General features: G+C 37.1%; 1 protein-coding gene and 1 pseudogene across 1 annotated transcript in view; both read left to right on the forward strand.

Annotated features, from left to right (window-relative positions):
• Positions 1–16,237, forward strand: part of TENM1 (teneurin transmembrane protein 1) — a 1,051,200-nt gene that overhangs the window by 195,130 nt on the left and 839,833 nt on the right. The gene's annotated exons all lie outside the window — the stretch shown is intronic.
• On the forward strand, positions 1,576–1,704 carry LOC129400322 (U2 spliceosomal RNA; annotated as a pseudogene).

Raw genomic sequence — 16,237 nt, forward strand, 5'->3', positions numbered from 1 at the left:
TATATCGAGTACGCCACGGGTAGCTTGCCAGGCTCTGCCGTGTGGGCAGGATACTCTCAGTAGCTTGCCAGCGTTTCCGAGAGGGATGGAGGCTTTTGCGGCGGCCTCTAATCCCCTTTACAGGTGTCCCCAGTTCGCAGAATGTAAGCTTTTGGTTGACTGGCACGTTGTAATAATCTGCACACTGACAAACACGCACCTGCCTGCATCTCTGGGCAGCACCTGGCACATCTGCGGCCTCAGTTGATCTCCTTGAGGTTGCTGGAGTGCGCCCGGAGGTTGTTGAGCAGCTGCCAGAGCAGGACCCTACCCTTGAGGCTCTGTGCCAGGTCAAACACCTGTACCGAGTCCCAGGTCACCCGGTGGTTGGCTGACAGCAGCCCACAGTGGATGTGCCACTGCGTGCACTGCCGCTACAGCTCTATGTCCAGCAGCGCTGCGACTCGGCCCAGCTACATACATGCATATAGCTAAGAATGTGTGATACGGTAGATTGCTGTTTTGAATCTTGAAAACCTTTACTATTATTATCAAAGAGAATAACTGAATATAATTTAAATGGATTTCTAAAGTTCAGGAAGGGTCATAACAGGTGTTTTGTCATATCTGGAACTATCTGCATTGTTTTACTCTGAGAGGCTCAGTCTACTCAAAAAGAAAAAAAAAGAAAAAATGACTCAAAACCCCTGAAGTAAATCTTGATTGCAGAATATATTTTATGCTATGAGAAAGAATGCAGAAATTCTCAGGGACTTTCTTTGCCTTTGAAATTGGCGCAATGCCCTCTAGCTAAATGGTTTTGCTAAGTGGCTTTGCTTGAAACCTTTCCTACCCTCCTTGTCCCGAAGGCACTGCTGTTCCTTCTGACCCTCTTGACTTCAGTTTGAGTATATGTCTTCCAGTTAACAAGTAATTTGGGGGAGTGTCAAAAGGTAACTAGTGTCCTCTGGGTTACAATTAACCTAAAAATTAAAAGGTGGAGTTTAAAATCCCCATTAAGTATAACGAAAACATAAAAGGGAGTTTCTGAATTGGAGTTGCATTTAGAAAGTCACCTTTGAATTAATGAAACTGACCGTACTTGACAAGTAGCAGGCTAGGTATTTGAGAGTATATGTATTTGAGAGAAAATATATAGCATGGTTTAAAGGCAATTAGTGATTTAAACATAAAGAATAGAATGAATAAAATCTTCTAGGAGCCTAAAATCTTCTAGGAGCCCTTTTCTGGAATTCTACACGCACAACACATACTTGTGCCTTTAGTTTCACCACTAAGTTTTAAAATGTGCTTATTGTTTCCTTATTTTATTTTAAAATTGCTATTTTTTCTGGAGCTGGATAGATAGTACAGTGAGGAAGGAGCTTGACTTGGCCTATCCTGGTTCTACACATACTGCATATGGCCCCTAGAGCAACACAGGGAGTGATTTGTAAGTGTAGTCGGAAGTAAGGCCTGAGCACAGAAGTTGTGTGTCCCCCATTCCCATAAAAAGTATTACTATTTTCTCATTTAACCTGGCTGAATATTTTACAGCATCATAATTTCCTAAAAGAGAGCAAGAAAACCTAGCTGATCACTTCTAAGCCTTTTGGCTAAGATCAAGTGTAGAAAAGAATAACTGAAGTTCCTAAAACTGAGTTTTAGTAAGCCATTACCCCTTAGTATTACATTCTAATATGTGTTAGTCATAATGGATGCCTATAGATTGTCAAATCTAAGCAGAAAGAAACATTTTGTTACTCTATTACTATGGAGACTTTGAGGAAACATTCTGTATTAAACATACTAAAATCGTTGTAGGTATAGAGAATATTTTATACCTCATATATTCCAATAAAAATAATAATTCTAGGGCCTTGGCTCTTGGGTCAAGCACGTGTCTTATAGGTTTGAGGCTCTGAGTTCTATCCCAAACACTACTCCATATTCCACCAAGTGTGATCCCAGTGGTGTTGCCATTTGTGGTATCTCAAGCACTATCTCAAGCAGTTTGCTATAGCATCCACGACATAACTCCATGTGCCATCATAACCTTAGTCACCGCAACAATGATGAAATAAAGGTAAAGGAAAAAATGATGATAATAATTCTAAAAGTCGGTTTCTAGGTAACACGATTTGTGTGTGTGTTTGTATGATAGAGAACAGTGCTCTGGAGACCTCAGATCCCTTCCAGTGATTCTTTAGTAACCCTGTCTGTGGCTCAGTGCAAGGAACTGAGGATGTCATGCTTCAAGGGCTTGCAGTGCTGAGTGCTATCTGGGCTATCCTGGCAGTGTTCAGAGGCCTCCATGGCAGCAGCTTGCAATAGTTGGGGGGCATGTGATGCTGGGGTGAGGATGGAACCAAGGTCAGTCACATGCATGAAATACCCTGTCTCTTTCTGTGTTACCACACAAGGTTCTTATTATAAAAGAGTATACAAAATCCCATTTATATAAGTCTCTTTGTGATCTCTAAACATAGAAGTCAGCAAATGTATCCATAAACTAAGCAGGGGAGATGGAAGGAGAATAGAAAAGTAGAAGTGCTTTTGTGAAAACATTCAAAGCTATTTGTACAAATGCACATGAACCTCTTTTGCATCTTTCTATTAAACAGTGCTTGCGTAGTAATAAGTCTCTCTTATTTAAATCTATTTCTCTAAATTCATCCTCCTCCCCCAACACAGACATGCCTGAATGAACCTTCTCAGTTGCCTGACTTTTATGGATGGTAAGGGGAATAGAAAGATTTAGAGGTGAAATTAAGTTGATCCCACTGACCCACAGTCAACAGAACATATGCTTTTAGTTTAGAAATGCAGATGGTCTTTCCAGTTTCTTTGTAACTATGACACATATTTCTGCACAGCTGTTTGGGATTATGCCTTCTTCTGTATCCACTAGACAGATTAAAATTAAAATTACCCATTTGAAGATATAGCTTCTACATTGGTCTCATTCGTGTTGGGATTAAGTCAAAGAGAACAAGTAAAAATGGGCAAATAGAAATATTATGTCTATATGACAAAGAAAAAGTATAGATACCTATGACATCTTTTTCATTGAAACTGTTTTTGAGTGCTCACAGTTCTTCTGAGAGTCATTTAAGAAATCACATGTTTAAATTACCAAGTGAATTCAAATAGATTGGAGGATTTTGAACTAAAATCGAAAGAGTTTTAGGTGGCGTGAGTGCATCAGAAACTTCTTGGACAGTTCAAAGTACATTCATACAGGTAAAAATAGCAGCAATGGTGGAGGGATGGGTGTTTGATAATTATGTGATTGTAACCCGAACATGAAAACTTGTAACTATCTCACAGTGATTCAATAAATTTTAAAAAATAGCAGCCTTGAAAAGGGTAGTATTTCAGGTCTAACACTTAAATCTCTAATCCATCTATGCAAACTCTTGCACGGTATGAGACTGTGATTCAGTTTCATTCTTCTGTATGTGACTAGACAATATTACCAGCACTATTAATTGAAGAGACTATTCTTTTTCCAATTTATGCTCTTGGACTTCTTGTCATGAATAACTTTTCATATATGTGAGGTTTAGTTCTGCGCTCCCAAATTTATTCCATTGTTCTATGTGTCTGTCTGTTCCAATACCATACTGTTTTGAGCATTGTAACTTTGTAGTAAAGTTTTAAATTGGGGAGTGTGCTATCTCCATTGTTCTTCCTTTGCCTTAGGATTACTTTGGTTATTTGGGTTATTTTGTGGTCCCATGTAAATTTTGATAAACTTTATTTTCTGAAATAAGATCACTGGGATTTTGATAGGGATTCTGTTGAATCCATATAGTGCTTTAGGTAGGAATTTTTTTGGCAGTACTAATCCAGTTCATGAGCATGGGATGCACAACTCTTTATATTTTATATTATTTCTTTTTAGCAATTACTTATATGTCCTTAACTATTCTAGAGATTATTGCAGCTAACATAATTTTGAAAAATCGTGAGCATAACACTATCAGCTTCATTGATATCCTCACTGATTTTCTTCTATTGGCAAGGACAATGAAAGCAATGATAAATAGGGTTACATCAAACTAAAAAGCTTCTGCATTATGATATAATGTTGTACAGGTAGCCAAAATAGACACTGAACATAATTCTCACTTTTTTATGAATAGGGAAATGCGAATCAAAGGATATCCTCACTACAGTGAGAATGACGTTTGCAACAGGGAAGGGCAGGGAAAAATGCTGGTAAGAGTGTAGCTTTTCGTAGCTTTTGAGCCATGCCTGGTTGTACTCAGGGTTTAATCCTGACTCAATTCTAGTATTACCTCTGTCCATATTGAAGGACTGAAGGACCCTAGGCGGTACCAGTGATCAAACCAGGGTTAGTTGCAATCAAAGCAAGCACCTTTATCCCCATACTATTTTTATGGCTCCAGAAGTCCTGATTTATTGTTGGAAGGGATGCAAATTAGTTCAACCTTTATAAAAACTAGCATAAAAATATCTCAAAATACTTTTTTAAAAATGGAGGGTCATTAAGAAGGGAACAAAAATGTGGTGGAAGGATGTTAGTACTTTGACGGTGGACATGGCAGAGTAACATATTCTTTGAAGATGCATGCACTTTAATCCCTAAAACACAGTGTGTAAACTAATGTTATGTCAATAAAAAAACATGGGGAACGTGAGAGATAGTACAGGGTTTAAGGTGTATGCCTTTCATGCCTTCAGTCCTAATTTAATTGTTGGCATCACGTGGTCCCCCAAGCTTTGCTAAGCACATCTCTTGAGATTCCTAAACACTTCTTGCCCTGGCTCTGGTCATTTCTGGGTTGTCTGAGTATTCTTGGACCACAGGGCCTGAGTAGCATTAAGTCCTTGAGCTTTAATATTGAACTGCTTGCTAGAAATTACCCTCAGGCCTCTGAAGCACAGACTAGGAGGTCCTCATCAAAATAAAAAAAAACAAAGAAACCAAAAAACAACATTGTAAATAATAAAGCCTTAGTGTTTTGTACTTTCTGACATCCTTCAATATATTTATAAAATGAAAACAGATATTATGAGTATGGAGTAGGTATGACACTTGCCTTGTACACAGTTGACCTGGGTTTGATCCCTGGCACCACATATTGCCTTCCACCCTAGTCTGCCAGGCATTATCTCTGAGCACAGAGCCAGGAGTAAGTCCTGTGCACTGCCAGGTATGCCTCCAACCCCTCCACCCAATAAATTAAAAAACAACCACTAGATTTTGTTAATGTATAGACCTCCTTTTGATTCAGATTGTATCACCAGAAGTAGATGGGTAATATTTAGAACTTTCTTTCCCCCTTATTTTTAGTAGTTCTTCTACATTACTTTGCTTTGTCTAAACTAACTCTGCATGAGGTGTGCAAATATAGAAACTTGGTTTTTCTCCTCAAGACAAAAATATTACTTTGAGAGATATTTTTTCTACTGGTTATCAATGAAAAATGGTATGCTAAAACATATGCAAGGGCCTTTTAATTAAAATTAAATTGAAATTAGTTCATAAGCTGTTCTTGGCTTAGGCTGGCTGAAACATTGATATGCTTTAATCTGTTCTAGTAAATGACAAATTGTGGTAGAAAAATATATGGCACTGACTGGTGATGGTAATTTGCTATCTTAACTGCTGGGAAGTGACTGTTTTCTACTTGTATTGACATTACAATGATCAGTAGAATTTCCACTCAGTTATGCCTAAATGGCATAATGACTAAGGAATATGGCTTTTCTGAATGTAAAATGTAAAATTAATAAGTTTATGACATTTAATACTAATCAGGTATAGACACAGGTAATAAAACATTTAGATATAAAAGATAAGAAAATAAAGCTTGGAGGACAAGGTGGTTCCAACATTGCTCATGAAGATTTGCATGGAATGAGATACATCTTAATCTACATGATTATTTACTTTCAATAAGCCAAAAAAGGTTTCAGTCTATAGCTTTGGAATTATATGTAGTATCCTTGGCTTTGGGCATTTTTTCTGAAAGTAATAGAAGAGCTAACCACTAAAAATAAATGGCCAAAGTAATGCAAACACTAGTTTAATTTTTAAATTAATTGTTATGTACAAAAAATTAAAATTATCATTGTATATGATTTTCAGTAAGTTAATTCTCCAATATATATAGAAGTATCAGTTGCCATTTAATATGGAATATCATTATAGGGATGAGAGAGATAGTATAGAAGAAACTTTCATACAGCTGGCCTGGGTTTGACCTCAGGCACTGCATATGATCCCATGAGTAAGCTCCAAGCACCACTTGGTATGACCTTAAATCCCAAAGAATATTATTTCATAAGTTTCTCAACGTAATAGAAATATAGTAATATTTTCAATATATCAAATTTGGAAATTTGCAGTCTGCTGTCAATAGTGATAAACAGGGTAAATATATATTTTATATTTAAATGGTGTTTATTAAATAATATTCTAGCTTGATAATTCTATCACTATATGACTGTCTCACTGCCATCCTGTTGCTCATCAATTTGCATGAGTGGACACCAGTAATATCTCCACTTGTCCCTGTTGCATTCAGGGTCAGGGGAATGAGACCTATTATTATTACTGGTTTTGGCATATGAAATACACTTGCCAAGCTCTGCCATGTGAGATTCTGCATCACTCTCTTCCGGGAGCTTTGTTTTATAGTCTCTGGATCTTGGCTGTTGATGAGATGGCATGATGCCAGGGGCAGTTTGTGGATATGACTGCCAAACTGCTGGAAAACTGGGGATCTGGGTGGAGGAGATCCAGTCCCAACATGAGCAGGCTTGGAGATCTCAGTCATGGATCCCACATACCTGGGTTCCGCTGTCAGTTCTTTCATGGGTGAGAGTCGTCCGAGCATGTAGAGAGTGGCCTTGAGCCCGTCTGTGGCTGGGCTCTGGAGGTTTTTGGCTACCATGGCTGTGCTTGGGGCAGGGAGGAAAACTCAACCAGCCCCCTTCCAAGCTGCCCCAGTGAAGACAGCCTGGTATGGAGGCAGGAGATTTTTCCTTGATAATTCTATAATTAATTAATTCTATAATAATTTATACCTATCCAATTAGGTTTTTTAATTTTTGATAATTCTATAATTAAAATAACTAATTCGATAGGTACCTACTCATCTCTAAAGAGGAAATTCAAGGCTATTTCAGTAGTATTACTTTGTGGTACTCCTCCCCCCAGATCCTGCCAAGACTGACTCCTGAGCACAGAGCTGGGAGTAAGCCCTAAGCACTGCCACCTGTGACTCAAAAAAGCACATTAACAGAAAATAGGTGGTATTCTAGCAGTTCAGATTAATCTAGCAGTACATGATTTCTTTGTCAATGGCAACTTTATTTAATAGTATGCTGAACAGTCTGGACTGAAGTACTGAGATTACTGAGTTCTGTGTACTCAAGTACTGAGTCCTATTTTCGACACCTGTCTTCTCTCAATATATTTAATGACTGTCATCATCTAGTCTGAGTCCTAACTTTTGTTTCCTAATGGTATTCCATACCATATATTTTTATTAAGTATGTTTTGTATTTCCTTCTACAGTCCCATTTGGTCCATATTATAGAAGAGGAGGAATATCAGATTTATCTTTAGATATGTGCATACATTTTATTTCTTTTCAGACAGCTTCCACTTTCCTCTCTGGTGTCTGAAATGATTTCTTGGGAATCAATGCATTATTGCTCTAGTAATTCTATGCTAAAGTGCAGCTACTTGCATGGGCATATTTTGTCTGATTTGCTTATTCATGTCACTTTTATGTTTCTCATTTGAAAGTAGAATCTAAAAGTTAAAACAGGGGCTGGAGTAATAGTACAGTGGGTAGGATGCTTGCCTTGCATGCGGCCGACCCGGGTTCAAATCACAGCATCACATATGGTCCCCCGAGCATCACCAGGAGTAATGCCTGAGTGCATGAGCCAGGAGTAAACCCTGGGCATCACTGGGTGTGACCCCAAAACCAAAAAAAATTTAAAAAAATAAAAAATAAAAGTTAAAACAGAGTTTTGGATTGACTGATGAGTAAATGGGAAAGTTCTGAAGATGATATTGTTGTTTATTCTGCTATTAATCTAGAAGATTGTGTAGAATACTTCTGCTACCCTCTAAGATAAACAAAGAATGAGATCTAAAAATAAGAATATTTAGAAGGAAAAGCAAATCCAGAAAGACCAATGCTGCCTACTTTACTGTTCTCTCTCTTTTTTTTGTTTTGCTTTTTGGGTCACACCCGGCAATATACAGGGGTTACTCATGGCTCATGCATTCAGGAATTACTCCTGGTGGTGCTCGGGAAAACCATATGGGATGCCAGAAATCGAAAAAGGTCGGCCGCGTGCAAGGCAAACACCCTCCCCACTGTGCTATCACTCCAGCCTCTATTTTACTCTTCTTCTGAAGCCTAATTTAAAAAAATCTAGAAGTAGCTCAACTCACTGACGTTCACTTTACGGTGTGTTGGTACTTTTAAATATAAACTGTGTCTAATTCTGTCATGAAGAGATATTAATGAACAACCTCATCTTTCAAGTGTATTTTTCCTCTAAGAGCCTGAAGTCATACTTAAAGCTGTTGAGTAGAAAGTGCACATTAATTGAAGTATGGGATATGTTCATATATGAGAGGTTTTATTATCTTGTGAACAGCAAATGAATAATATAATCTTTAAATCTCATTAGAGCACACACTTTCTACTTGACCTGATATATTTATATAAGCTTGGTCAGCATTTACCAGTGTACTCTTATACTCTTCAATTTTTTCTTCTAATCTTTTTTCCTCCATATTAGTCATCTATACTTTAGCTTCTTAATATCAGTAAACTAAAGGAATATATAATCCCTTAAATGGCACCATTGATTTGTACTATTTGAGGGATGCCACAAGACCTACTTGCTGATGGGTTGCTACTTCTATGTCCTGCACTGATGCTTGAAAGTCCTGCCACTTTGGTTATGATTTATAGCTTAGCCCTTAGCCTAAGGGAAAATGATAAGAATAGTGAGTATTTTCAAAGCAAGAACATTTACACTCGTTCCTAAAATGGCTGACGGAAGATAAAAAAAAATATTCCATTTTCTTACGACTTTTAGAACTTAGCATGTTAGTTTTGAAAAGGATATTTCATATATATTCAGTTTTTAATTAAAGTTGGAGTTCTTTTGTTCGAGAATCTTGGCATAGAATGACATTTGATATGACAGGTTAATGAATGAGATAAATGAGTGAGACATCATTAGGGCTCACCATCTCTGTTCATTAGCAGTACTGTGGAAGTTTAGGAGTTCCACAGAGTTGCAAATGAGTGCACAGTTCCAGAGCTATTTCACAGAGAGAGTGTCACTGGAACTTAATCTTCTGATTCCTAATCCATTGTTCTTTTCATTCATTGAACTAATTTCACTGAATGTTTTTTTCTTATAATGCACCTGAATTTCTTCTATTCTGTAAAATATTCTTTTCTGGAGGGGCTTAGAAGCTGAGGGGCAATTTCTGTTCATACTCAGCCTGGCAATTTGGGCCTGATTGTTAATTGAGTGGTTCACTGGTACTAGGGAACACAGCGACCACACCTGGCCTTGCTAGTGGCCATGCAGTGCCAGGTTTCCAACTTGGAGACTTGTCAATGCAAGAGATGTGCTCCATCCTTTGAGCTACCTCATGATATTTCCCTGAAAACATTCTTAATGTACTATATAAAAATATTGCAGTTGTGCTAAGTGGTGAAATGGCAGTCATAAGAAAAATAATAAAAAGGGTAAGGAGGAAGGTTGATTCTGAAATAGAACCTTCCCTCGCAGGGTTGACAATTTCTAAGAGAACTTTTAAAAATAAGGCTGAGGATAAATATTGGGTGAGGATGTTGTATTATTAGTAACTGGTCTTTAGTAAGAAGCATCTCACTGCAGGGGGCACAGGGGGTGGGAAAGGATGATGAGGGTAGGACAATGGGACAATGGTGGAGGGAAACAGACACTCTGGTGGAGGTTGCGGTGCTGGAATGTTTTATGCATGAAACCCTACCATTATCACTACTGTAAATCATGGTGTCTAAAGGAGAATTAAAATTTTTTAAAGTTTCATTTTAATGATTCCCCAGTTTATACTAGAGCAATATCTAAGTACAGTGAAGTTTAATGGAAAGGGGGCTAAATTCTAGGTCAGATTCTTCCAACTCCAGAAGATCACTTTGTGAAAACAAAATAGCAATATCTGGTGAAAACTGGTTTACTGAGGTCATGAGCTTCAATTTTATTGCAAAGCTCCAAATGATGAATAGTATCAATTTTTTCCTTCAGCTCAGATTTTTAGCATCAGAGGAAAGGATGTTATATATGGCAAAGTATATGTAATCAACAGATCAAAATAAACTGTTATTGTGCAGCAAAGCACTGGATTCAAACAGAACCTTTTCAACAATAATATGCTAGGCTAATTAGGAGGACAATTTTTGTCATTATGCACATCAAATGATGATCAACATACTATGCTTGACAAGAGCTACCTATATTAAGCACTTGAATGGACTTTTTCAATTTCTCAGTTTGTAGGAACTAACTTCAATCTGACTGTTAGCAGGGTGCTGACCATGAAAGAGAGAAATAAATATTGTATCATGACGTTTCATAGTCCTAACTTCTCTAGAGTTACAATTACTCATTTTTTGTTGTTTTAAGTTTCTAAAGTTATTCTCTTTACAGCCACTTCTCTTTCTGGAAGGATAGCAGTCAGGTGTGGAGATCCAAGTTTTTTTGGGACATGAAGTTTATTCAATTTGAGGGCTTTCTTTAAAGAATACAGAATTATATATGAAAAAATAGGTGTGAAAGGGAATACTGACATATAAGTCTTATGCAAATGAGGTGCTCTGAAGCTTAAGATTCAAGGTAAATTCACTAGTGCATGCAGAACAAGGCACTAATTTTGTAGTTGATCAGTGAAAGGGAAATTTTTTGAAAGTCAAAATGCTTTGATATTGAAAGGTTTTTGATATGTTAATGACATGTATAAATACAAGTGACAAGATTGCAATCATTTGGTCAAAGAAAGAATTATAACGCACAATTTAATAAGATGAGGTCTAAATTAGATCAATTAAACTTTGATAGTGCTGTGACAATCTGGTATATCTTTATGTAGCACATCTTGAGGAATTTAGTTACAATTATTTTAAATCACTGATAGTATATTTTATACCAATGTAATGGGAATTACCAACACATACATTTAGTCTGGGCAAGGTTAATAAGAAAAGACTCAGCATTGTCATAAAGTTCCTCTTAAGCAGATGGTCTGGTGTAACATGTAAAATAAAATCTAAGATTAAATAAATGATTAATTTTCTAATTTGTGATATAAACTGCAATTTAATCTAAAATCACTATACTTTTCAGCATCTGATTTTATTGTGCAAGTTACTCACTAAGTAATTGTATCTGATTATCTCAGCCTTGCTTTATATATACTTTATCTATTTCAGTTTTTTTTCACTTAAAAATTTTTAACACTTATTTGCAACATCATTTTTCAGGCAATTAATGTTCCAACACCAATCCTACCACTAGCGTGACATTCCCTCAACCAATGTCCTCAGTTTCTCTCACCGTGCAACTCTTACCCTATAGCTGCATAAACAAATTTGCTTCATAGTCCTTGTTACAACAAAATGGGAGTATCAAAAATTATATTAAAATCAATTTTTGAAATTTCTTCTCCCAATGGTATATACTGAAGTCAATTTCTGAGGATATACCTAGCTAGATGGTTGGTGCTAATTGAGCCTCCTGTGTTACTGATTTGGGGGCTGGAGTGATAGCACAGCGGGTATGGCATTTGCCTTGCACATGGCCAACCCAGTTTTGATTCTTCTGTCCCTCTTGGAGAGCTGGGCAAGCTACCAAGAGTATCCTGCCCGCACGGTAGAGTCTGTATTCGATATGCCAAAAACAGTAACAACAAGTCTCACAATGGAGACGTTACTGGTGCCCACTCGAGCAAATCAATGAACAACAGGGAGACAGTGTTACAGTGCTACAGTATTACTGTTTCACTCATTGTGCTTGGTGGTCTTCTACACAACTTTCCCATCAAGTGTCTATTCACCTATTAATTCCTTGATAGCTCGACTTGAGGTCAGTACTCTTATTAGCAGGAAGACTAGAATATGTATTGATTGTTAATAATGATGGTGAGCACAACTGCCTTATGATTTTGGTATTAACATGTAGATAAGGGAAGAATTTAGAAGGGCACCACAAACTCAATTTATAAAAGCATCATTCACTCTATACTAAACAGTTGAGTGAAATTCTAGACTTTTTGGTTATGACTTGAGGTTAAGATACATACTGGCCTGCAAACACAAGCCATTATAATAATGAAATATACTGGAAGTAAACCTACCTGCTGTCTACTCATGTTAATATAACATCGGTAAGCTTAACTAGAAATTTAGTTAAAAGTATTATTGAGAGGAAGATACTTAATGTTATTGGAGTGTATTGAGAGGCAAGCAACTTGAATTTGGAAGCATGGGTGTCAAAGTTGACTCAGAATGAGACCTTAGTTCTACTCCTTCCTGACTTGGCTATTTTAGTTAACTTCATGACTTTGGTCACACATTTGAATTCGAGGTCTGTAACTTGTCCCTATGACTATTTAGACTGTATTTAAAATAGGAGTGATTGTCCATTCGCCCATGATATCTATTGCATGTAATTGAATGTGACCTGAAAGAATATTATATAAAGTTGAAATACTATACTATGGCATGTCAATAGCTGTTATAAAGAATAACATTATATCATAAATCAAATATGCTACTCCTTCTGCATTACTATATTCTGGTTCAATTTTCAGAGGGTACCAGTGTATTTTGATATTTTATTATCTCCATTTTTTGTATGACAGAGTTGAGATACAGAAAGACTAAATAACCTGTGAATACACAAAATAAATAAGTGTGTGATGATGGAAGCCTGGTCTCTCTCTCGACCGCCATTCAGTGGCCATAAGCTGCTTTCCCATCCCAACCTGCAGCCCCTGCCAACAGACACTTGAAAGAGGGACCAGGGCCTCCAGGTTGATTGGCGATCAATTGCTGTTTATTCCATTCTCCCCATGCGTTTGTTCCAATCTCACAAAGTGCTCCATTCCAGTCTAACACTGCCCCTCATTCCCATCTCCTCCTGTTCCCCATAAGTCTCTCTGAGCTCTGTCTTCCACCTTGGTCTAGCGTTCAACCTCCAAGCTTTGGGAGTAGCAACTACAGCCAGGTCAAGTAGCAAAATCAACACATAAAAGTCCTTCCTTCAAGGGCGGCTCTTCTAAAATAAGACAAAGCTCTCCCACAGCCAGGAAATCTGCTTAAGGGCGAAACACCACCTAGCAGTGTATTTCTCCTTTCCTTTGTCCAACCACCATTTAAACATTCATCTTATTTCTACTTCTTAATAGTATTAGTCATTTTGTATGGACACAGTAAGAGATATATGAAACTTATAGGGTGGCTCTCCTGGGGACATCTCGCAAGAGATCTCAGACTACATTGCACAGGCCAGGTTAGTCTTTCCTAATCCTAGCAGGGTCCTATCCAGATGTTACTCTTTGTATAATGACAGAAGTTTTCCATGACCATGCTCTTAACTTATAGTTAAGTATTATGGTGCTTGTTTTGCCTGGCCTGGCCCATTTTGACGCCAGGTTAGCTCACAGGTTGCTCTGGGTCCATCCAGTCCCTTGCCGAGACCGTAATTTTGGGGTGCCTGGAACTAAGGGCAACTGAGGCTTAAGTGAAGAAAACAAATGCCCAGGAGTGAATATTATTCGGAGTCAATTAACTCCTAAGTTACAAAAGCACAGCAGTAGCTGTCTATGCAAAAGGACATAAGGAAAGGAGAAAGCGATATTTCACTTGCAAATACAAAATCAGAGATTTCTGAGGAATTTGACTTTACAAGTCACAGGCACTGCTTAGAGCAAAGAGGTGATGAATGCGTTGGGGAAGCAGAGCACAGAGAAGAGGTTCAAGATAAACACAGAGGAATAGGAGTGCCTCAGGAGCAACTGTGACGGGTGTAGCCCAAGAAACCTAAGCTCCCTGCTGCCACGGGAAAACGACAAACCAAGGTTATTCTACAGTAACCTCTTAGCTCAAAAAAGTCATAGTGGCAGTTGGAAGAACTGAACTGTCTGACCAAAGACATACCAATTAAAGTATATCTTGGAAAGCACAGAAAGGCTAAGTCATCACAGGGAATGAACAATTTCCATAAGTAGCCAACAAAATGCTATTCACACCTAGAAAACTAGCATATTCTACAGAACATAAACTAATTTACTTAAAGCTGTGATCTATAGGAGTAGCTAATGTAATAGAGGAATGTGAGATAAGCATGACTGGGCAAATGTGGAAAATGATGCAATGATAATATGTTGTTTAACTAACTTAACATAGCTTCTTTGGAATAATTATTATATACCTTTAAGAGTATTTTCCCAGAGTTTTGATATAAGGTGCCCTGTATTTCCCATGTCAGTCTTAGTGAATCAAGTGGGAAAAAACTTTATCTGCTTCACATAGGCACACGTAACATGACATTCACAGGTATAGCTTTTCAAATGCTGTATCATTTAAATAGTCTTTAAGAGACAAATTTATTATAAAAGAGTAAATATTTCTCCTTAAATAATGACTAATTAGAAACATAGGAACTGACTATAAGTACCTGAAGCACAAATACAACAAAGAAAAAACGGTTCAGTTTGCTAGTTTGTTGGGTACAAATAGATGAAATAGATGAAAATTACAGAAAGGAAACATTTGATATGATAGTTTATAAAACTTCTTGACATATGTATACATATCAAGTTTACTTTATATATTGTTTTTACTATGTATCTATAGTAAAGCTGGTCTGTAAACAAAATAAGATCCAATAAGATGCCTTGAAATGATCAGGAGGAGGCTCGTTATGTGATTCAGTAGTAGAATACATCCATGCCTCGGATGCATGAAGTTCAAACTCTAGTATATGTATATTGTGTATGCATGTGTATATATGTATATATGCATATATATTAGTGGGAAATTATCATGATGCATATTAATAAATAGAGTCTAAGTAGATTCACTGTCCCTTGAAGTTGGAAGAACGTTGCTCATAAGAGTTTCACGGTATAGCCGCACATGACACGGCCGGCCCCTCTGCTCCTTAAAGACTATGATCCAGGAGGTCTCCTAACCAATTTTGGCACCCAGAGACTTATATAAATGTATCTAGACTGTGAGCACAGCTAAAAGAACAGAAATCCAAAACCCAAAATCCAAAATCCAAATCCAAAATGACAGCAGCCACGTGAGCCCCTATAATGTTCATTCTCAGCAATGGAAAACAAACTATCAGATGAGGCCTTTTCAGCAGGTTTGATTGTTGGAGGAAAATTCCAAATAATAATAATCAGTTCTCTGTTGAAATATTTAATGTATCCAAAGTATAGAGAGAATAAAGTGAAGATCATTGGCAAAAAAAAAGAGTTTCACGGTATAACTTAAGGAGTTATGTTTTAATTCTTGTTGCCTAGTACCATGTGCAATAGTTTTTGTACCTTAAACTCTAGATAGGCATTAATAAAGGAGAGAGGTTACCAGTGTGGATGAAGGTTTATTCTGATGGATGACGTGCTATTTCAGTTGACAGCTAGATATTAAAATCCAGAGATCAGACATTACAAATGGCTCATTGAACTTAATGCTGTGTTTTTTCCTTTTTACTTATTTACAGGAAAGATAATTGAATGAACTAACAACCCTCACTGAATTGGAATAGTATCATCTGTAAAATATATTTAACAAAAATATATATTAAAGCTAAATTAAAATCTTTACCTAATGTGAAACCTGACAGAAGATACAATTTATATGTGTGTGTATGTGTGTGTGTGTGCATATTAGTAAATGTTACTGTTTCTCAATGAACTGATAGAAAATGACTGTTAAGCTCTTTGACTACTTCCTGCCCTGGGAACTCTTGATAGGGGTCATAACACTTAAATTCTTTGAAAAAAGTTCAGATTACAGAATGAGCCAGTATTGAATAGTTTACTTTTAAATTCACATTAATTGATTTTGTGCAAATCAGTAGACTGATACAACCCTGAATAGGTCAATAAACTATTAGGGTTCCACAACACTGTTTTGGTTGAAGAAAGTAATATTAGTTTATATTGTCGCTTTCCAAATGTTTT

This window comes from Sorex araneus, chromosome X (assembly GCF_027595985.1).
Source record: "Sorex araneus isolate mSorAra2 chromosome X, mSorAra2.pri, whole genome shotgun sequence".
Classification (NCBI taxonomy): Eukaryota; Metazoa; Chordata; class Mammalia; order Eulipotyphla; family Soricidae; genus Sorex; species Sorex araneus.